The sequence below is a fragment of the Apium graveolens genome, chromosome 3, assembly GCF_009905375.1.
Source record: "Apium graveolens cultivar Ventura chromosome 3, ASM990537v1, whole genome shotgun sequence".
Classification (NCBI taxonomy): domain Eukaryota; kingdom Viridiplantae; phylum Streptophyta; class Magnoliopsida; order Apiales; family Apiaceae; genus Apium; species Apium graveolens.
Genome location: NC_133649.1, coordinates 101267672 through 101291186, shown reverse-complemented (window position 1 = coordinate 101291186; position 23515 = coordinate 101267672). Strand labels below are relative to the sequence as shown.

Sequence of the window (23515 nt, the reverse complement as noted above, 5' to 3'; positions counted from 1 at the left end):
CTTGTCCAACTTTTTCTTCTGCAGCCGCTTAGGAAAAGGCTGTGGAGAATAGATCTGTTTCTCCCATGTATTACCCTCTAGAGGAGTGTGCTCAATAGTAGTCTTCCTTGGTTCCACTTCTACTTCCTGCTGCTCTACTTCTTTTTTTGCCCCAGCTTCTTCAGTCAACGCTTGATTTGTCCGGGATTCGCAACCTTTCCAGACCTCAAAGTGATTGCCTTTACCTGCTCCTTAGCTTCCCCCTTTCCTGGCACTTCAGTGTCACTAGGTAGTGTACCAGGCTAACAATTTAGCAAGGCATTGGCAATTTGCCCAATTTGATTTTCCAATATCTTGATAGAAACATCTTGACTTTTGCACATAAGCTTCAACACCTCTAGTTCAGATTTTTCATTAGCTTGTTGCAGCTGGAGTTGTTATCTTGGTGCATATTGTGGTTGCTGAAAATAGGGGGGTTTTACTGCTTAGCTGGATATTGCTGATGAGGCTATTGAACCGCATTCTGAGCGTTGCTCCAACTGAAATTAGGATGATTGCGGTTGTTGGGATGATAAGTGGCTGGCACAGGTTGCTGCGAACACTGAAAGTTGCTCACGAACTGAGCTGATTCACTAGAAATTATGCACTGATCAGTCTCATGGGCACCAGCGCAAAGCTCACAAACACTAGTGATTTGATTAACTCCATAATTAGCCAAAGTGTCCACCTTCATCGTCAAAGCCTTAAGTTGGGCAGCTATAGCATTTGCTGCATCCAACTCCAGAATTCCTGCTACCTATCCCTGAGTCAGTCTTTGGGAAAGATTCTGGTACTCATTAGCAACCATCAGTTCAATAAGTTCATAAGCTTCATCGTAGCTTTTAGCCCACAAGGCTCCTCCTGATTTTGTATTAAGCATGGGTCTAGAAGTAGTACCCAATCCATTGTAGAAACAGTTAATAATCATCCAATCAGGCATACTATGGTGTGGGAACTTCCTTAGCTATCTCCTTATATCGATCCCAAGCCTAACACAGAGATTCTCCAATTTGCTGAGCAAACTGAGTAAGAGCATTCCTGATTGCAGCAATTTTCGCCATAGGGAAGAATTTAGTGAGAAACTTTTGAGCAAGATCTTCCCAAGTGGTGATAGACCCTACTGGTAGAGAATGTAACCAGCACTTAGCTTTGTCCCTCAGAGAGAACGGGAAGAGTCGCAACTTGATAGCATCTTCAGTCACATCATTGAACTTGAAAGTGTCACCGATCTCGATGAAATCCTTGATGTGCATGTTGGGGTCTTTAGTAGGAGAACCCCCAAACTGAACCGAGTTCTATATCATCTGAATCGTGCTTGACTTGATCTCAAAAATGTTAGCCTGATGGCTGGCCTGAAGGTGCTTGACTGAATGTCATTGATCTTAGGGTGAGAATAGTCCATCAAAGCCTTAGGATTTTCTGCTTGATCACCCATCTCTACTAAAGCTAGTTCCTCGACTTTCTCTTCTTCTTCCACCTTCTTTTCTTCTTCAAAAAATTCCTTTCGAACTACCACAACTTCTTCATCGGCTTTATCCAGAGTTCTCTTCCGAGTATGCGAACGCGTATGCATACACCCTCTCTAGAGTACCTGAAATAAGACAAGGAAACAAATAAGTAACAATGTCCGAGTCAATGAACTTTAACGACCACTGATGGAAAGCACATAAACTATAAATCAACACTGCAGTCCCCGACAGCAGCGCCAAAAACTTGTTAGTCGTTAAACACGCGCTAAATATACATGCAAGTATACGAGTTCGCAAGTAGTATAGAATCTTTTCTAGTTCATTCCCACAGAGACTGGCTTTGGTTAACTAATTAATTAATGCACTTAAGCAACAATGTATGGTTATAATTCTATGCTAAGACAATAACAAATTGAGGTTGTTTATAACTAAGAATTAACTAACAATTATAACTAAGAGAATAAGATTGATTGAATTGATATATATGACAAACATGGGATTCTAACTTCATTAAATACTTCATTCAATAGCCTTATTGTTCTTATCCTTAGCATGCAATGGTGATGACACTAATCAGATAACACGAGCTTGATAAACGCCAATTTTCATTGTACGAATACCATACTACCAGAAATCCACAAAAGAGATAGAAGCTGAATATACACCAATTATATTGAGACCCTATATGTCTATAGAATTTGACAACATAATGGTTTAAGCACAAATTATCTATCTTGATTACATAGGGCAAGTAAGATGGTTAAAATTACCCACGAATCATGCATAATAAATACATGAACCTATGCTAGCATGGCAAGTTCTAAATCCTTAAATTCACTTGTTAGATATATTTGATAATGTCATGTGTAATATGATTTGTGTTTAGTTTTCAGATCTTACCTAACAGGACAAATCAATACTTAACTGGAAATCAGCACTTATACTGAAGACATAACTTAAGATATCAGAACTTAAGTTATCAGAACTTAAGTGATCAGAAGATATTTATCAGGAGATAATATCAGGACTTAAGATGACTTTCACATAAGGCAGGCGGCTGATTGAAAGGAAAGAAGATCGAGACTAAGACAGAAAGAATTGTGCATGAAGAAGGAATTCTATAAAGAATAGAATACTTGGAAAAAAAGATAACTAGTTGATATATTTTAGGAAGCAGAATTATATTCCATATCAATTAGAAGATTATCTTGTAACTGTGTAGTATATAAACACATGCATAGAGTTTACACTATAAGTGTTACGATTATCGAAGTTATTATTCTTTGTAACTCTAGCAGCTCTTGTGATAATTTGTTCATCACTGAGAGAGGACAATTCCATATTGTAACAGAGTTTATTGTGTTGAATAAAATCTGTTTTCTGTTAGTTGAGTTCTTATATTTGATTTGATTGTGCTAAACACTATATTCAACCCCCTACTACAGTGTGTATGACCTAACAAGTGGTATCAGAGCTATCTATTAACACACAAACAGTTTAAAATCCAAAAACAATCATGTCTGAAGAAGAAACTCCAACCAAGCCTACCAAAACCGAAGAACCTCCAAAAACCATAACCCATAGTCGATATGAGACTATAAGAGTTCCCATGTTGAAACCTTCTGAGTATTCCATATGAAAAGTGAAGATGGCTATGTTTCTGGAAGCTACAGATCCAGAATATCTCGACAGGATTTATGAAGGACCACATACTCTCTATGGAAGTTGCAGGTCAGCCAGCAAAGTCTGTACCAAAAGAGAAAAGTGATTACACTGCTGAAGATATCTCATCGATTGTGAAGGATGCAAAGGTAAGACACTTGCTGCATAGTGCCATTGATAATGTCATGTCAAACAGGGTAATTCAATGCAAGACTGCAAAAGAGATATGGGATGTTTTGGAAACAAGGTGTCAGGGAACTGATTCAATCAAGAAGAACAGGAAGATTATACTTACTCAAGAGTATGAGCACTTTGACTCAAAGCCCGATAAGTCATTAACTGATTTATATGACTGATTTATCAAACTCTTGAATGATTTGTCACTAGTTGACAAAGAGTATGATATTGAAGATTCAAATCTTAAATTCCTGTTAGCTCTTCCTGAAAGATGAGATTTGAAGGCCACAATAATAAGAGACAACTATGCCCTTGAGGAAACAACTCTTGATGAAATTTATGGGATGCTCAAGACTCATGAACTTGAGATGGAACAAAGAAGCAAGAGGAATGGAAGAAAGTCAAGGACAGTTGCTTTTGTGGCTGAGGAGGAAATTCCCAAAGAAGCTGCCTCAAGGAAAGGCAAGGGAAAGGCTCTCATCACAAAGTCTGATACTGAGTCTTCAAGTTCTGATAGTGATGATGACTCAGAAACTGAAAGTATATATGAGATAGACCCTGATGAAGAGATGATGAAGCTGTGTGCTCTTATGGTGAAAGGGATCACAAAGATTACATACAGGAAATTCAGGAGAGGAAAGAAGTTTTCCAGGAAAGGTGCAAGTTCTGATAAGAAAGGTTTCAGAAAATCTGAAGGCAAAGGAGGAAAGTCTGACAGAGGAGATTACTCAAATGTTAAATGCTACAACTGTGGTGAGAAAGGCCACATATCTCCAGATTGCAGAAAAGGGAAAAGTGACAAAGGCAAGGCTCTTATCATAAAGAAGAAAAGCTGGTCAGATGCTTCAGATTCTGAGGATGAGGAAAACTATGCCTTGATGGCAAATGCTGATAGCAGTTCTGATACTGCTGACTTACAGGTACCTCAAACTACTTATGCCTTTCATACTGATGATATTATTGAGTTGAGAAGATATCTTAAAACCATGTTCATTAGTTATAAAGATCAAACTTTAACATGTGAAAGATTAACTTCTAAAAATCTTGCTTATAAAAGAGGAATGATTATTTAGAAAAAGAGTTAGTCATATTCCATCAAACTTAGAAAGATAGAGATGATGCCTTTTATGTTAGGGATGAAGTGTTAAAAATGAATGAATCTCTAAAAACTGAGTTAGAAAAGGAAAGAGAGATTATCAGGACCTGGACTAACTCTGGTAAAGTAACTCAGGATATTCTTAGTAGTGGAAACTGGAAAGAGGGCTTAGGTTATGGAGATGATAAGAACAGTAAGGGAACTATAGAAACTGAGCCTATAGTTGTTAAACAAAAACCAAAGGTAAATTCCTGTTAAGTTTGTAACTGTAAAGTCTGATATTGATAAATCAGAAGTTAAGGAGAAAGTAACTTCTGAGAAACCTAAACATGATAAGCCAACTGAAGTTAACATAGGCTTAATGACTAAGAAGCAGCTTAAGCATAAGCTGAAAGATGTTAAGAATGTAAACAAGGGAAAACCACCTAGGAAAAATAGGAATGGAAAGGAAGGTGTGAACAAAAGTAACAATTATAATCCTGTTCCTAATGCTCCTGGAAAAACATGTCATAACTGTGGAAATTCTAACCATCTGGCTTCTTTTTGCAGGAAGAATAAGAATATAAACTCCTTACCTTCAAAATCAGGAGTTAAGAGTCAGTCTGTTAGATATAAGCCACAAAATCCTTGTTTTCATTGTGGTAGTTTATGGCATTCCATTATACTTGTAAGGAATATCATAGTTTGTACTATGATCATTATCAAATAAAACCTTATGTAAAGAAAGTTAGCATTATATCTTTTAGTATAAGTTCTGATGTAAAGTCTGATATTGCAAATTCTGATAAGAAAACTGTTAACATAAACTCTGATGCTAAATCCGCTGCAAATGTTAACAAACTTAAAAAGGCCAAAGAATCCAAGCAAGTCTGGGTCCTTAAAACTAATCATTAGTGGTCTTTATGATTGCAGGGCAACAGGAGGAACATTCTAGTTCTGGATAGTGGATGTTCAGGACATATGACTGGAAATAAAGCCGTGCTATCAGACTTTGTGGAGAAAGCTGGCCCAGGTCTTTCTTATGGAGATGGCAACATTGGAAAAACTCTGGGATATGGCAATATCAATCTTGGGAATGTCATCATTGAAAAAGTAGCTCTGGTCTCAGGACTTAAACACAATCTGCTGAGTGTGAGTCAAATCTGTGACAGAGGTTATCATGTGGATTTCTTTGAAGAACACTGTGAAGTTGTAAGCAAATCTACAGGAAAAGTTGTTCTAAAAGGATACATGCATGGTAGCTATAACGACTCGTGTATTGCAATACCTTTGATGAAGCTAATTAGGAAAAAGCAATAAGTGAGTATGAAATGGAGAAGGGTGAAGAAAGTTTTGTAGAGTTAAATGAAGGAATGGTTATAGTACCTGCTTTATCACTTTGAAGATATCAAGGAGATTTGGTAGTTTATAGTGATGCTTCTCATAAAGGAGTAGGATGTGTGTTGATGCGGTATAATAAAGTTATTGTATATGCACCCAGACAACCGAAATCTTATGAGCAGAAGTATCCTACTCATCATTAGGGCTAACAGTAATAATATTTGTTTTGAAAAATGGGGAGACATGATATGTATGAAGAAAGGTGTAAGATCTACGGACCATAAGAGGTTGAAGTAAGTATTCACGAGAAAAACAAATGTAGTGGCAAGCGATAAACAAAAAGGAGAGAACAAACATAGAGACTACACCAGAAGGATTAACTATAGGATTCTCAAAGTTGGAATTGGAAGCTAAAGTTCATAATCCAAAAGGAAGAAACATGGATAGTGTGACCTTTCAGTTGAAGTTGTGAAGGGAAAGATAAAATGTCAAGAGAAGATAATGGATCACGATGTTAGCAGTAGTGAGAGGAAATTTATGGGCCCAGGAGAATGATCATGATATCCCAAGGTTCTCCTCCAGCACTTGGAAAATACAAGTAGAAGAATTAAGATATGAAATGCCACAGGGAATTCATAGTATAAAGTATATACTCTATTAAAGAGATGCCAAAATATATGGAAATAAAAGAAAAACAGCGATAACCAGGTATAAGAAGGATATTTCAAAATGGATTAGAAAGTGTTGGACACGTCAAGGAATTAAGGTGAAATATTGGAGGCCTAATGGATAAGGCAGACCCAGGGAATGGTTTTACAAGAAGTGAATCGTGAAAGGTACCAGTGAGATTCATGGAGAAAAGGAATGAAATTATAAGAGTATGTACTGATTATCGGGAATTTAACAAAACAATGAATAAGAAGAAGTGAGACCCTATAAAGAATTGATTACTTATAAGAACTAATTTAAGAAGTGTGTTATGTATTGAGAATTAACTTAAAATCTGACCTGAGAAAATATCAGAGATTACGATTAAAGTGAGTTAAGAGCATTACAAGCTCTGGTGATATTAGGTGAAATGACGAGTGTATCAGGTAGCTATAAGGAATTAAGGAACGTGGTGTATAAGGAGTACTTGGATAAGCAAACTGTATTTATTGATAACATCCTCAGCTACTTAAGGAATAAGAAAATCTGTGTGGGATGCTCAAGGATTTTTCTCTTAAAATCAGAAGGAAAACAACTATACGTTGAGTCTTCAAGAATGAAATTTTGACTAGGGTTAACAAAAGATTCTGAATTAATCCATTAACAACTACCTAGGCAAAGCTGTATGGTAACAGATGCATTATGCCGACAGAGAAGATTGGATGTAATTAAGACCACCGAGAAATTAATAGACGAATGGGAAAGAGTGGAATCTGAAGCTTTAATACTTAAAGGTGATAATACGTGAATATATAAGACTACTTTTCAGCCTTAACTGATGAAAAATGATAAGAGATGCTTAAACGTTTAGAAACTAAGTGGAAAACGAGCACCGTCTAACATCCTTATGTGGAGAGTCAAAGTAAGGAAATGATTTAGGAAATGTAAGATATGTTGAGAGGTGAAGTTTTAAGGAAACACTAGAACGATCATTTATCAGCGATGTCAGCTTTGGAATGCCACTTTATCAAGCTTCATGTGAACGCAAGTGTAGTTTCCCATTTCTATTAAAATAAAGCGGGAGAAAGAAGGTTGTCAAATTCTAAGTTAAATCGGCACACCAAGAGCATAGTAATATTGATTAAAGCAGCTCGGAGTAGACAAAGAAAGAAGACGAAATTGTATCGAGAGAAAGTTTGAATATAGAAATAGAACCAGTAGTGTTAGTAAAAGTGTCATCTTGAAAGTGATTGGATAAGTTTGAGTAGAAGTGACAAGCTAAGTCCTAAAATTAGTAAACCATTCGAGGTATTGATAAATATAGACAAAATTGTTCATGAGTTAATGTTACCATCATGACAGTATGTACATATAGTGTATTTTTCCTGTCAAGGTTAGGGCAATAAGTGTCTGATTCGAACCAAGTGGTTGATCAGGAGCCAATAGGCTCTGGTCCAAGTTGTTTTGCATATAGTAATCGATCCAAATTCTTGATCGTTAAAGGCGAGTCTTTGGAAATGAGTGTATAACTATTGTGAATACGTTTGAAATCCTTGAATAGAAGAGTCTACCTGGAAATTTGAGTCAGATATGCTTGACAAATATCCTCACTTAATTAGTTAGACCAGATTCTGAGGACAGAATCCTTTTAAGGGGGAAGGATATAACGACTCGTGTATTTTTGAATTATTTCTTTATGTATTTATGGAAAGTATTAAATAAATAAAATATGTGTATTGGTTTTGACAGCTATGTGTTGTTTGACTATTGATGTGTGATTTGTAATATACTGGATTGTTCGTGTGATTAATTATAGGATCGTATTGGATAGTTTTCATTTTCAAAAAGTGAATTTGGTGCAAATTTATTTACGTAAATACTTGGAGTGTCTCTAAAATTGTTTTTATGATTTTACAATTACATTAGTTATTTTTAAGATTTTATAAAATTGAGAAACCAATATTTTATTAATTATTTATTTTTAAATGATTTTCTGAATGCTTTTATTTGCAAAATCCATATTTAATTCTATAATTCTTCAAAAATTATGAAACTCGTATTTATTTAAGTTTGGAATATTCCGAGAATTTTAAAATTATTTTGGGAATTTTTGGGATTAATTTCACCGTGCGTTGATTCATTTAATTGTTATAAGCGGGTATAAGTTACGTTTCAGAAATTATTTTAAAATTATAAAGTTTATGTTTTTATAAACTGCGGGATATTTATAACATTTTAAGACTATTTTTGTGATTTTCTGAGTTTGTTTCAAGTGGAGCTCGGTTCGTTAATTATGAAATAGGGATACGAGTTGTATTTCAAAAATATTTTAAAAATTATGAAAATTTTATTTTATTAGTTTCGGGATTTTTAGAAAATTTTCAGACTATTTTGGTATTATTTGGATCAATATTTAGTTATACCTTATATCGTTAAATTATAATTAGCAAGCTAGAAGCCGAGTCGTGTAGCAGGGATACGTATCAAATAGAGGGGCACGTGTCATGTACTCGGATATGAAGGAATTATTCTTTCTTTTTTTAATATATCAATCTCTAATCTCTCGGTTTCTCTCGAATCTACCTCTGTTCTCTTTTATTTCTTTTCCTCCTTGTTTATTCTCCTCTCCCCTGCTGTTTCTCGGTTGCCGCCTCCGTGTGTTGCTCCGGTGAGTAGCCGCTGGTGGTGATTAATTGTGTGGGTTCTGCTGCGTATGTATATATACGATGTGTGTGTTCAGTTGTATGTATATATGTGTGGTGGTATGTGAAGTCTGTGCATGTGTTTTCTGTGCTTCCTTCTCTGGGTTTTCTTTTCTTTCTCCGGCCGCCGCCGTGTGCTTTTCCGGCATGGTGGTCAGCGTGCGTGTGATACACGCGCTTGAGGTCCAGTTGCGTTGTTGTTAAATATGTACTTATGTGCATATATCATGGTGTTGTGTTTCCTTCTGTGTTCCTAATTTTGGTTTTGGTATCTCCGGCCTTTGTCCTTTCGGCCGTATGGTTGTTTCCAGTTGGTAATTATTGAATGGTTCTTTATAATCTGTGCAGGGAATAGTTGACTGATTTCGTGAAATAAATAAATATTTTGTGCGGGTATTATTAGCAAATAATAGGTAGAATTCGTATTGGAAACCCGGAATTATTCGGGCACCGACGAATTTTACCGCCGTTGACGGTGAACTTCGGTGAGTCGACGGTGATGAATTTATTCTAAGTCCTAATTTTCATAAAATAAATCAATTAATTCGTGAAATTATTTTTGAAACGAGAATTTGATTTTACATTAAGTCAAGTATGTAGTTTAGTTGACAAATTGTAATTGGATTGATTGTTGGGTTAAACTGAGTATTGGAATTGTGGTTATTATGAATTGGATTGTCGTTATTGAATTGACGTCGATTGATGTTTCGACGGGTAGTCCGATAAACAAAGGGGACGCTGCCCGATTTCCGGGAAAATCGAACTACGGAAATACGAGAGCATATCCGAGGATTATCGGGACGTCGAGCGAGTATAAGTAAATACATATACGTATGTTTATACAGAACCTGATGGTATGATGTGTTGTATGTTTTGACCAAAACACAGTAACCCTAATTTCGTAAAATGACGAGTATAGGTATTTTCTGAAAATGAACACTGGATCGATTTCGAGAATATGAACCCTAATTGTTTTCTGTGTTATTCTAATATGAATAATTACGAGTCGGGTTTGAATATCATTGGGTAAGAATTAGTATCGAGGATATGTCAAGCATACCTAGACGTCTAACATAGGGTATTTCGACCCTGTAGGTTATAGTCGAGAACCTGAAAGTGGACGATGGATTAAAGATAACCTAGTGGTCAGTCGACGAGCTCAGTAGAGTTTCAACGGGAAGACCTGAGTGTCGAAATCGAATCCAATGGGATCTAGTGGTTGGACGTTAGAGCCTGAGCAGCAAAGTCGGCTCCGAGTTGATCAGTAATAGTTGTAAAGCCTTGTAAGGCAAGTATTTCTGAACTTTTCTTCAAGATATATTACCAATGTTTTCGAACTGTTTCATAACATGTTACTAGTATTAAACATAACTCCTGTTCTATAATGCATATGCTTCAAACTATTTACCCTTAACCCTGATTCTTTCTTGATCTTGAGCCGTAAGCCTTATTCTTTGCAAACCGTCCTTTGTTGATCCTCAGACACCAAACCATACAAATATAATACTACTCTTCAAAGATATAATTACCAAACACCAACCACTGAAAGAGAATGATTTGAAAACACAGGAACTTTTATACTCCAATCATTCTTATAACATCAAAGAACCATATCCTGAAAAATCATTACTGGTCTGATACCTGACCCTTGTTCAAACTAAAAACCGTTTCTTATACATACCGGATATACCCTTGAGATATCCATGAGTTTCCTTACATTTTTATGCAAATATTTAACCATCATCGATTATAATCTTGTTTTATTGAATCATATTGTTATCATATTGGACTGCTTTAGGATTGGATAGTTTTTATATATGTGGACCAGATTCGTGGTCAGACCATACCAATGGTCAAGTAAGGCCAATGTGTGCCTTGGATCCAGTAATTAGAGCAGTGTTGTGTGCTTGCTCGGGGTTAGTGCGTGACTGATCAGCAGCCTAACCTTGGTTTTTAAAACTTAAAATGAATATCCAATTCTAATGATTAGTTAAAAGAAATTTGGTTCCTTTGAATCATTTCATTTGATCATTGTTTAACCTCAGTTATCACTATTATGACTTGCTGAGCTAGTTAGCTCACCCTTGCGATTCTTTTATATACTTTACAGTTGAAAAGAATATGGATGATAGTGAAGTTCCTCGGTCCAAAGTGCGGGCTAAGGTGCCAGTTGAGTTGAATCGAGCTAGCAGAAGCTTAATGCGATATAGAGATAGTCAGATTGTAAGAATGATTTTATTATCAATTGTAAGTTAAATTAGTTGGAATTTGGTACGTTGTAATAAAGGTTAGGATTGTGGCTTGTTTTCATACTTTAACCTGTTGCGATCCGTGGTTATGTAAAGCAGGGTCATTGTAAATAATATTTCTTATTCAGGTTTATATATTGTATATGTGTTATGGACCCCAAACTTCTGACCCGGGTTTGGAGGGCGCTATAGGTTGGTATCAGAGCTACAGGTTATGTCACTGAAACAAGCCTAGATTGTTGGGTAGAGGGTTAGGATTAGGAATAGGAAATAGAAAGATAAGACGTCGTGAGGATGAGTGCGACTATATAGTAAGTCTTCGGTACGGTTCGTGTTGCGATTCGGGATTCTTAGCTTGCGATGTGATTTCCAGACAACGGCAATGGCAGATCCTGATTTTCCGATGTCATTTGATCGTTTGGAGCTTTCCGTTCGAGGATTGTCATCTTCTCTCAGATTGGATTTGCACCTTGTTTCTCCATCAGTATTAATGGCATTACCTTCCGTTATGTCAGTTGCACTTCTTCAAGCTATTCTACGCTACTTTTCCACCTCTTGATATGAGATTACCTATTCAAGAACCTCCATCTAGTTATTCTTGTTTCACTGGACATTTGGGCTGTGAGTGTATCTCTTTAATTTACCCTATATCCTGTTCTATACCCCCAGTTTAGAATTTGTCCTATGAAGCGATTGTATCTACGAGGATGGATTCGAGAGTTATAGTAAATGGGGAGCGCTTGAGATATAAATAAAGGTGAGAAGAAGTTTAGAGAGGAATTTAATTGTTTTAAAGGATAGTTGTTATTGGGTTAAAAGAAGCCATTAGTGACTAAACCACCCGTGAATAATTATGGGATGAATTAGATGAATTTTGAAAGAATTAGAGAGAAAGGTATAAATCTGGAATTTTTGGTGGAATTAAATGATAAATGCGATATGTAAAGTAGTGATGTGATGTGATACGAGCAAACTTTGTTCTATGAAATAGACTTGTTGACTATTGGATAGCATGTTCTACTTAACTACTGCAATGATAATGTCAGGAGTATTACCAGTATGGGCGCCTTGATGTGAAGCTACGAATAAGATAATATGCAACGACAATTGAAGTTTTCGTCGATTAAGGAAGGAAATGGACCCATAAAGGAGAAAAGGTAGATTGGAGTGAACGAACTTTTATGTAATTGTTTCTTTAATATGGTACCTTGTTATAGGTCGGAAGGACAACAACCAACTCATATAGTAAGGACAACCAGGTTTGTGATTTTCCAAACTTTTTAAACAAGTTTTCGAAAATGATTTTCTTTTACAAATTTCTTATTCAGGTCATTGCAAATAATATTTCTTATTCAGGTTTATATATTGTATATGTGTTGTGGACTCCAAACTTCTGACCCGGGTTTGGAGGGCGCTACAGTAGCATTTATGAAGCCAAGCTTTTAACAAGTACTGATGGTTCTACAATATGTCTGTTAAGTAGAACATCAATTGAAGAAAGCTGGGCTTGGCACAAGGAACTCTCTCATTTAAATTTTTACAATATAAATGAACTAGTCAAGAAAGATCTTGTGAGAGGACTGCCAAAATCAGTATTTGCTCCTGATGGCCTTTGTGATTCATGTTAGAAGGCAAAACAAAGAAAATCTTCATTCAAGAGCAAGACTGAATCATCAATTCTTGAGCCTTATCACCTACTACATGTTGATCTATATGGTCCAGTGAATGTCATGTCTATTGCAAAGAAGAAATATGCTATGGTCATAGTGGATGAGTTCACCAGATACACATGGGTGTATTTCTTGCACACAAAAAGTGAAACTGCATCTATCTTGATTGATCATATCAAGCAACTGGATAAATTGGTCAAAGATTCTGTGAAGATTATAAGAAGTGATAATGGCACTGAGTTCAAGAATTTGATCATGGAAGAGTTCTGCAAAGACCATGGAATAAAGCAGGAATTTTCTGCTCCTGGAACTCCACAGCAAAATGGAGTTGTTGAAAGAAAGAATAGAACTCTTATTGAAGCTGCACGAACTATGCTTGATGAAGCAAAGTTGCCAACCAACTTTTGGGCTGAAGCTGTGCAGACTGCTTGTTTTACTCAGAATTCAACACTTATCAACAAGCATGGAAAAACACCATATGAGATGGTGAAGAAAAAGAAGCCAAATTTGAAGTATTTTCATGTATTTGGATGCAAGTGTTTTGTTCTTAAGACTCATTCCGAACAGCTATCTAAATTTGATCTAAAAGCTGATGAAGGAATTTTTGTTGGATATCCACTTTCTACAAAAGCCTTCAGAGTCTACAATTTAAGAACAAGGGTTGTCATGGAATCTATCAGTGTCTCTTTTGATGATAAGAAGATTACTGAACTTGAAGATTTCAATGATCATGATCAGCTGAGATTCGAAAACGAAGTTTTAAATTTTGATTCTGTAAATCCTGAAAATCTAAATCCTGATATTGCAAATTCTGATGGATTAAACTCTGATGTTATTGAAATTATGGTGACTACACCTAAGGACAATGCACCTGTGCAGGGGGAGCATACTGAAGATCCAACCACATCTCAAGAAGCATCAAAACCTACAACAGGCTCTTCAAGTTCTGATGGGCCAAGTTCTGATAATTCTGGAAACTCATGTTCTGAGATTTCTGGAAACTCAAATAATGAATGATCCAACTCAGAGAGCATACTTTTAGGGGGAGCATTAGAAAATGTTGATGAAAACATCATGGATCATGGGGGAGCATCCAGTTCTAGAGAAAACCTTCCATCTGCAAGGAAATGGACTAAAGCACATACACCTGACTTAATTATTGGAAATCCTGATGCAGGTGTCAGAACTAGAACATCTACATCAAATGAATGTCTTTATCATTCGTTTCTTTCTCAGACTGAACCAAAAAGAGTGGAAGAAACTCTTCAAGATGCTGATTGGGTGCAAGCAATGCAGGAAGAGTTAAATGAATTTGAAAGAAATAAAGTCTGGACCCTAGTGCCAAGACCAAGAAACATATCAGTTGTTGGTACAAAATGGGTATTCAGAAACAAAACTGACAGTGATGGCATAATTACAAGGAACAAAGCAAGGCTAGTTGCAAAAGGATACTCTCAATATGAGGGAATTGATTATGATGAAACATTTGCACCAGTTGCTAGATTAGAAGCCATAATAATATTTTTGACTTATGCTGCTCACAAGAAGTTTAAAGTCTTTCAAATGGATGTGAAAAGTGCTTTTCTCAATGGAGAATTGGAAGAAGAGGTATATGTTGAACAACCTCCAGGCTTTGTAGATCCCAAATTTCCCAATCATGTCTACAGGCTTGATAAAGCACTTTATGGCCTTAAGCAAGCTCCAAGAGCAGGTATGAGACTTTAGCTCAATTTCTTCTGGAAAGTGAATTTAACAGAGGAACTATTGACAAAACACTGTTCTACCTCAGCCGTGGAAATGACTTACTTTTGGTGCAAATATATATTGATGATATCATTTTTGGTTCTACAAATGACAGACTTTGTAAGAAGTTTGCCAAGTTGATGCAGTCAAGATATCAAATGAGTATGATGGGAGAACTTAACTATTTTATGGGCCTTCAAGTCAAGCAGAATGAAGAAGGAACTTTTATTTATCAATCTAAGTACACCATAAATTTGTTGAAGAAATTTGGAATGCAGGATTGTTCAAGTGCATCCACTCCTATGGCCACTGAAACAAAATTGGATAAAGATACTGGTAAATCAGTAGATATTACTGATTACAGAGGTATGATTGGCTCTCTACTCTATCTAACTGCAAGTAGACCTGATATCATGTATGCTACCTGTCTTTGTGTAAGATTTCAAGAAGATCCAAGAGAACCTCACTTAACAGCTGTGAAAAGAATTTTCAAGTACCTTAAGGGTACAGCTGATCTGGGATTCTGGTATCCTAGAGAATCAGACTTTAAGCTAATAGGATGCAAAATTGACAAGAAAAGCACAAGTGGAAGCTGCCAATTTCTTGGAGGCAGATTGGTTTCTTGGTTTAGCAAGAAACAGAAGTCAATTTCCACATCAACTGCAGAAGCAGAATACATTGCTGCAAGAAGCTGTTGTGCACAGATTCTTTGGATGAAGAATCAGTTACTGGATTATGGGTTAGAATATTCTAAAATCCCTATTTACTGTGATAATCAAAGTGCTATTGCTATGACAGGTAATCCAGTTCAACACTCAATGATAAAGCACATTAGCATTAGGTACCACTTCATAAGGGAACATGTGCATGAAGGTACAGTGGAATTGTATTTTATTCCAACAGATCAACAACTAGCAGATATCTTCACAAAACCACTGTGTGAAGCTACTTTTACAAGATTGGTAAATGAACTTGGAATGGTTTCAGGTTCTTTCTCTAAATCTGCTTAGTTTATGTTATGATACATCAGACTTTATGATCAGTATTTACAAATATTACTATCTTTGTGTATTCTGTGCTTAAATTAAAAAATTGCTTAAGTGCTGATTGTTGTCTGATGTGCATTTCTAATCTCTGATAGTGATATGAATGTTTCTGTGATTATTCAATCCAATGAGGATAACTGTGCTAGATGCTTACCTAGTAGTCTTTAATATACTAAAGATCCCATGTTTGAAGTAATTGTTTATGTGGAAATCTTTTAACAGCAAATTCTGATATTGAGCTTAGTTAAGTTTACTTTGTGTATCTTATTACAAAGTCAAAAACTAGAATAATGCTTCTTATCTGTTAAGTTCTGATGTTAGTAAATCTGGTGGATGTACTAAGTGCTGATAAGCCTCACTTATCAAAAGAAAAAGAAAAGAAATAAAAATCAGGTACTCCTTTGAGATCTAGAGTAAAAATGTGGAAGGGAAGACCCATGTGCATTGCTGGTATTAAGTAATATGCATTAGAAAAGCAAAATAAAATTTTCTTGGCGACTTTTCACACTCTATGATTACTGGAGAAATACTCTGATAACAGCATAAATTCTGATAAGCAGTCATGACTCACTTACACTGAGAAACCACTATAAAATAGAATTTCAAAAGATGCATAAAATGAGCACAAAACAGTTGAGGTGGACTCATGCATGAACTCATTCAATAGCAGGCTTCAGAATAATGACAGATTTTGAGTAAAGTTCTTAGTTATGCCTTATTTTTAAGATGTATTGAAGTGAATCAGACTTTACTCTTTGTCTGATATTTAGCTTAATGCACAAACTTACACTCCATATGAATGATGAAAATTACTGTGGTGATCAATGTTGTTTTAGATAAACAGTCTATGTGTCAGTTTGCATAAATTCTGAGGACAAGTTCTGATGGAAGTTCTGATGATTAAGTTCTGATAAAACCATATCAGTATTTATGTGAAGAATTACAGGAATACACATTCACTTTTCGAGTTAAGTAGCCATATTTTGATGAGTTTTAAATCCTGATAATAATCAAGTTTTGATGCTTACGTGGCAGTATTTATTTACTTGGTTTATTTTTGTTCATTATCTGAACGATAATATTTTTACTGAATATTGGTTAATGTGAGATAAAACAGTCATAATCATAATGGGTTAGTGGTTAGCGTGTATGTCTTGAAAACCTGCATGCGCACAGTAATAATTATCATATCCCGTGCCCATTAACTCTGGCTTTAGATCTTTTACTCACTGTTATTATTACACATCAGTCTAGGAAGACGAGGGGTCATTATTTTTACTTGTAATTTTTAACCAGTCCTCGCGTCCCTTGGTATTCTATTGGCTATTTAAACCAACCATTCATTCTAGCCAAAACATCTTTCATTTTCTCACAAACTCACTCTCTTTTTATTCATATCAACAAAAATGGTCTGTTTCAACATGTTCCTGAACTATGAAACCTTTAACATCGAGTTGAGTTGTGATGAATGGAAATAGGAGTGGCATGTCACCGCCATTCCTGACGAGCTTTGGAACTCAGTTCCACAAGAGGTTCACACAGAACTCTTATTCTTATCAATGGAGTATCACCTCCATCTTGACAGGTTGGAAGAAGAAAGGAGAGAATCTCTCCGTCAGCAAGAACGGATCATCCATCTTGTAGTGCTCTTCGTCAGCAGCAGAAGGAGTTAGTCGTTAGGTCTTCTTAGACTAGGACTAAGGTTATTGATGTTAGGAATCGTAGAATAGGACTATCTTGTAATTTTTGCATGTAATTGATAAATTTCATCGAATGTAATCATCTGATATATCAATGAAATTTTCTTTAATTGTAAGATTTGTTCTTTGTTTCTCAAATTATGTGACGGTGCATGTTTAATTCCAATTTATTAATCTTTACTTCATCGACTTTTAATTTTATTTTATGATGAATTTTTTGATTAATGTTAGGAATATGTGTATTAGTTTGATGATAAGTTAAACAAAACACTTAAGTAAAAATCTAGTATTGGTAGCCTCAATGGATAAGACCACTCTGGCTATCCGTTGATGGAGTAGCTTTACTTAGAAATAAGTTTAGTATTGTAGCACATTTCAGTTTCTGTATTTAAGCTATAATTCTTAGATGTTGTAGGAAATTATAAGTCATGTTGACTACTAGTGGATATGCAAATAGGAGGGCTAATTGTAAATATTTCATGCCTTGTAATTTTGTATAAATGAAGTAGTATCAACTGATAGATTAAAGGCCTTCAACGGATGAGAAACAAAGCTTCAACAGATGTCTCTAAAGCTTCAACGGATAACATCCATCAACGGATGAGTACAACGGATAAAGCTTCAACTGCTAATGCATCAATGGATAAAGCTTCAACTAATAAAGCATCAACGGATAAAGTCATCAATGGATGAAAGCTTCAACGGATGCTAAGTTCAATAGCAGTTGATAGTGACAATTCATAAGCTGACAGAGGCACATGGGTTGACAGAGATAATTGGAATGTGGTAGCCTCTTGGAGGAATCAAGAAAATGCAGCATTTCCACTCTGGTGCAAACAAGGAAGTATTCAAAGATTCACAGATTATCCTAGATTGCATTGGATAGAGAAATGAAGAAGAAACATATGAAGAATCTTTTTAATTGTATTTGTGCTTTTGTCCTCACTTGTAATCTTGGTGATATATAAACCAAGTTGCAGCTAGTAATTAGAGAGTGAATTTTCCAGAGCTGTTTAGAAAAACATAGAGAGAAAATCATCTAGTTTATACTAGGACGCAGCTGTGATCAATTCTTTTGAAACACAGATTTTCTGAAATACACATCTCTGGTGGAACAACAAATCCACCAGAAAAGTTTTTAAAGCCTTTGTGTTCTTTAAATTTGTGTCTTGAATATATATCTATCTGCATCTGCTCAAAGCAATTCACACACAACTGCTCATCAAAACACTTAGCCTTTGAAACTGCTCAAAACTTGAAAAAGTTTTGAGATTTACATTCAACCCCCCTTCTGTAAATCTCATTTTAGTTCCTTGGGAATAACAATTGGTATCAGAGCAAGCTCTTAACTTACAAAGTGTTTAAAGATCTATTCTACTAACATCATGAGTAAGAAGGATATTGGTGTAAAGATTCCAATCCTGGAAAGAGATAATTATCATCACTGGAAAGTGAAGATGCCTCTACATCTTCTCTCTCAAGATGAAAGCTACATCAACTGCATTGAAAATGGTCCTCACATCCCTCATAAAGTAGCCACAGCTGCAACTGCCACAGTTGTTGTTGGACAGTCTATTCCCAAGCCAAAAGCAGAATGGACTGATGAAGATATTGAAGAGGTTCACAAGGACAAGAAAGCCATGAACATTCTGTTTAATGGCCTAGATCAAGATATGTTTGATAATGTCATTAACAGCCAAACTGCTAAGGAAATTTAGGATACTGTGTAACTTATCTGTGAAGGTACTGAACAAGTTAGAGAAAATAAAATGCAGCTTCTTATTCAACAGTATGAATACTTTCATTTTGAAGAAGGAGAATCACTGAATGACACCTTCAATAGATTTCAGAAACTGTTGAATGGATTGAAGCTGTATGGCAGAGTGTACCAAGTCAAGGATTCCAACTTAAAATTTCTGAGGTCTCTACCAAAGGAATGGAAACCTATGACTGTTTCATTAAGGAATTCTCAAGATTATAAGGACTTCACACTTGAGAGATTATATGGAATTTTAAAGACCTATGAACTTGAGATGGAGCAAGATAAGCTGTTGGAAAATGGAAAGAGAAAAGGTGGATCAGTTGCACTTATATCTGACAATGAGAAGACTGAAGCCAGGAATGAAGAGAAGACAATGCCAAGTCTCAAAATTGGCACAAGCAAATCAGAATCAAGCAAGGGAAAGGAGCAAGTAGCTGAGGTTGAAGATAGTTCCAGTCAAGATGACTCTGATGATGTTGACGAACATCTGGCTTTTCTGTCCAGGAGGTTTGCAAAGATGAAATTCAAGAAAAATGCTAGATTCACTAAACCAAACAAGAACATGGTGGACAAATCTAAGTTCAAATGTTATAACTGTGGCATAAGTGGGCACTTTGCAAATGAGTGTAGAAAGCCAACTTCTGAAAAGAAGAAATTTGAGCAAGTGGATTACAAAAAGAAATATTTCGATCTGCTCAAACAAAAGGAAAGAGCTTTTCTGACTCAGGATGACTGGGCAGCTGATGGAGCAAATGAAGAAGATGATATGGAATATGTCAACCTAGCACTGATGGTTAATTCTGATGAAAATGAAACTAGTTCATCAAGCAACCAGGTAATTACTACTGACCTCTCTCAGCTTTCTAAAATTGAATACAATGAAGCTATAAATGATATGTCCAATGAATTATATCATTTGCGTGTTTCTCTTAAATCACTAGCTAAAGAAAACACAAGAATTAAAGAGAATAATTTGTTTTTAAGTGATAGGAATGATGTGTTAGAGGGTAAGGTAATTAAGCTTGAAAAGATTAAAATCAAATGCTTATCTGTTGAGAGTGAACTAGAAGAATCTGTTAAGAAAATAGAAATTCTTTCTAAATAATTAGAACGTGAGCAAGATATAATCAAGGCCTGGAAAACATCTAGGGATGTTAGTGCTCAGATTGTCACGGTTCAGGGAATTGAATCACTCTGTGAGAATGCCTGGAAGAAAAACAAAAAGGAAGTAGAATTAATTGATGGATTGTCAACGGATGTGGAATCAACGGATGATGAAAGTTATTCATTGAAGGAAGAAAATGAGCATCCTTTGAAGGCTCATCAATTAAAACAGGCAAGTGATTCTAAAAAGAACAATTTGAAAAATCTCAATAAGAAGTTTGGTTCAACTTCCAAGAACTTTGTCAAAGAAGAAGCTAGCATATCCAAAGATGCCAGTAAGGTGAATATAGGACACATGACTTTAGATCAGTTGAAAAATAGGCTTATGTTGGTTGAGAATAAAAAGGAAACTAAAAGGAAATCTAATAGAAATGGGAAGGTAGGGATTAACAAACACAATAATTACACACCTGATAAGTATGCTCCTAAAAAAAGTTGTGTGCACTGTAAAAGTGTTAATCATCTATCTGCTAACTGCAAGTCTGTTAAGAATGCTCCCATGCCTTTAACCCCTTCCATGCCTAACATGTCTATGTCACCTCTGCATGCTATGCTTGTTATGTCTCAACAGAATCCTCATGCACATTTTGCAAACATACCATATGTTAATAATCCTTATTTTGCTGCATTCAGTATGCCTCAAATGCCATACAACATGCCTATGTGGAATAATATGCTTGCAAAATCTATGCCTTATCAAATTCAACCAAGTGTGCTAAATGATTCTGTGACTAACCCTACACTTCAACCAACTACATCTGAGACCAAGGTTGACCCAAAGTTACCTAAGTCAAAAGATGCAGGAAGTATGGAGTCTAGGAAAAAGACTAACAAGGATGGACCCAAGGAAACTTGGTTACCAAATCAACTTGATTTGGTTTTGTTGTGTGCAGGGAAAAAGAAGGAATCTATGGTACTTGGATAGTGGCTGTTCAAGGCATATGACAGGAGATTCCACCCTGATCACAGAATTCAAGGAGAGAGTTGGCCCTAGCATAACCTTTGGAGATGACAGCAAAGGTTTCACTATGGGATATGGCTTGATTTTAAAAGAAAATGTCATCATTGATGAAGTTGCATTAGTTGATGGTCTCAAACATAATCTATTGAGCATCAGTCAACTATGTGACAAAGGGAATACTGTTTCCTTCAATTCTGAAGCCTGTGTTATCACAAGTAAGAAAGACAACAAAGTGGTTCTAACTGGAGTTAGAAAAGGGAATGTGTACTTGGCTTACTTCAACTCTACAGATGCAGAATCAATTACTTATCTTTTCAGCAAAGCAAGTCCGGATGAAAGTTGGCTATGGCACAAGAAGTTGTCCCATTTGAATTTCAAGACAATGAATGATCTAGTTGAAAAGGACTTAGTTAGAGGAATGCCTCTAGTGGAATTCTCAAGGGATTGACTGTGTGATGCTTGTCAAAAAGGAAAGCAAAAGAGAGCATCATTCAGTAAGAAGCTTGAATCGACAATTGATGAACCATTACAACTGCTACACATGGATCTTTTTGGACCAGTCAATGTATTGTCAATTTCAAGGAAAAGATATTGCCTAGTGATTGTAGATGATTTCTCAAAGTTTTGATAGATCTACTTTCTTGGATCAAAGGATGAAGCTAGTGAAATCATTATCAATCACATCAAGCAAGTCAACAATCATCCATATTTCAAAGTAAGAAATATCAGGAGTGACAATGGAACTAAGTTCAGAAATCCTACCATGAGGTTGTTCTGTGAAGAAAATAGGATCATGCATGAGTTCTCAGCTCCAAGGACTCCACAACATAATGGTGTGGTGGAAATAAAGAACAGATCACTCATTGAAGCTGCAAGAACAATGCTTGAAGAGTCAAAACTCCCAACATATTTTTGGGTTGAGGCTGTTAACTGTGCATGTTACACTCAGAATATTTCTCTAATTAATCAGGAAAAAGGCATGACTCCCTATCAATTGTTCAAGAGAAGAAAACCAACCTAAACTTTCTTCATGTCATTGGTTGCAAATGTTATATTCTAAGGAATCAACCCGATCACAAAGGGAAGTTTGATGCAAAGGCTGATGAAGGGATATTTGTTGGTTATTCTGCTGGAAAATCTTATAGGGTCTACAATCTAAGAACCAACATTGTTATGGAATCTGTGCATGTTGTGTTTGATAAAAAGATTGATGGACTAACAGATGAGGGACATCATGAAGGACTCAAATTTGACAACATTGAGATATATTGTGATGATGGTGAAGATGAGAATGATGGAGAAGGCACCTCGAAAAGGATTCAACATCTGCCTTTGGATAATGCACAAAATGCTGCATCAGTTGAAAGTCTTAATTCAGCATCCGTTGATAGAAGGAATGCAGCATCCGTTGAAAGACAAAGTGCATCATCCGTTGAAGTACATAATGAAGCATCTGTTGATCATAGTCTATCAACGGATAATCAATGTACTTCATCAGTTGATAGAACTCCCAGTTCCTTTCAAAGGATCAGTAACTCAGGGGGAGTTTCAACCAATCAACACTCTATCTCACATCATGACAATATTGAGGCAACCTCATCTAGAGCTAATCTACCACCTCAAAGGAAATGGACCAAGAATCATCCTTTTGAATTGATCATTGGTGATGCAACATCTAAGGTGCAGACTAGAAGGGCTACTGAAGATGAATGTCTATACAGTAGTTTTCTATCACAGGAGGAACCTAAGAGAGTGGAAGAAGCCTTATTGGATCCAGATTGGATTTTAGCAATGCAAGAGGAGCTAAACCAATTTGAGAGGAATAAGGTATGGAAGCTGTACCCAAGCCAAAGAACAAGAGCTCTATTGACACAAAATGGGTATTCAGAAATAAGATGGATGAAAATGGCATTGTAATAAGGAATAAAGCTAGATTGGTTGCCAAGGGCTATTCTCAACAAGAGGGAATAGATTTTGATGAGACATTTGCTCCAGTTGCAAGACTTGAAGCCATCAGAATCTTTCTAGCCTATGCAGCCCATGCCAATTTCAAAGTCTATCAAATGGATGTCAAGAGTACATTTCTGAATGGAGAATTGGAGGAAGAAGTTTATGTAAGCCAACCTCC

General features: G+C 36.0%; 1 non-coding gene across 1 annotated transcript; it reads left to right on the top strand.

The window, feature by feature from the left end:
* The first annotated feature begins 956 nt into the window (after positions 1 to 956).
* On the top strand, positions 957 to 1064 carry LOC141715752 (small nucleolar RNA R71). The gene has a single exon (XR_012572503.1). It is a non-coding gene; the product is annotated as a small nucleolar RNA R71 (small nucleolar RNA).
* The last annotated feature ends 22451 nt before the right edge of the window (positions 1065 to 23515 follow it).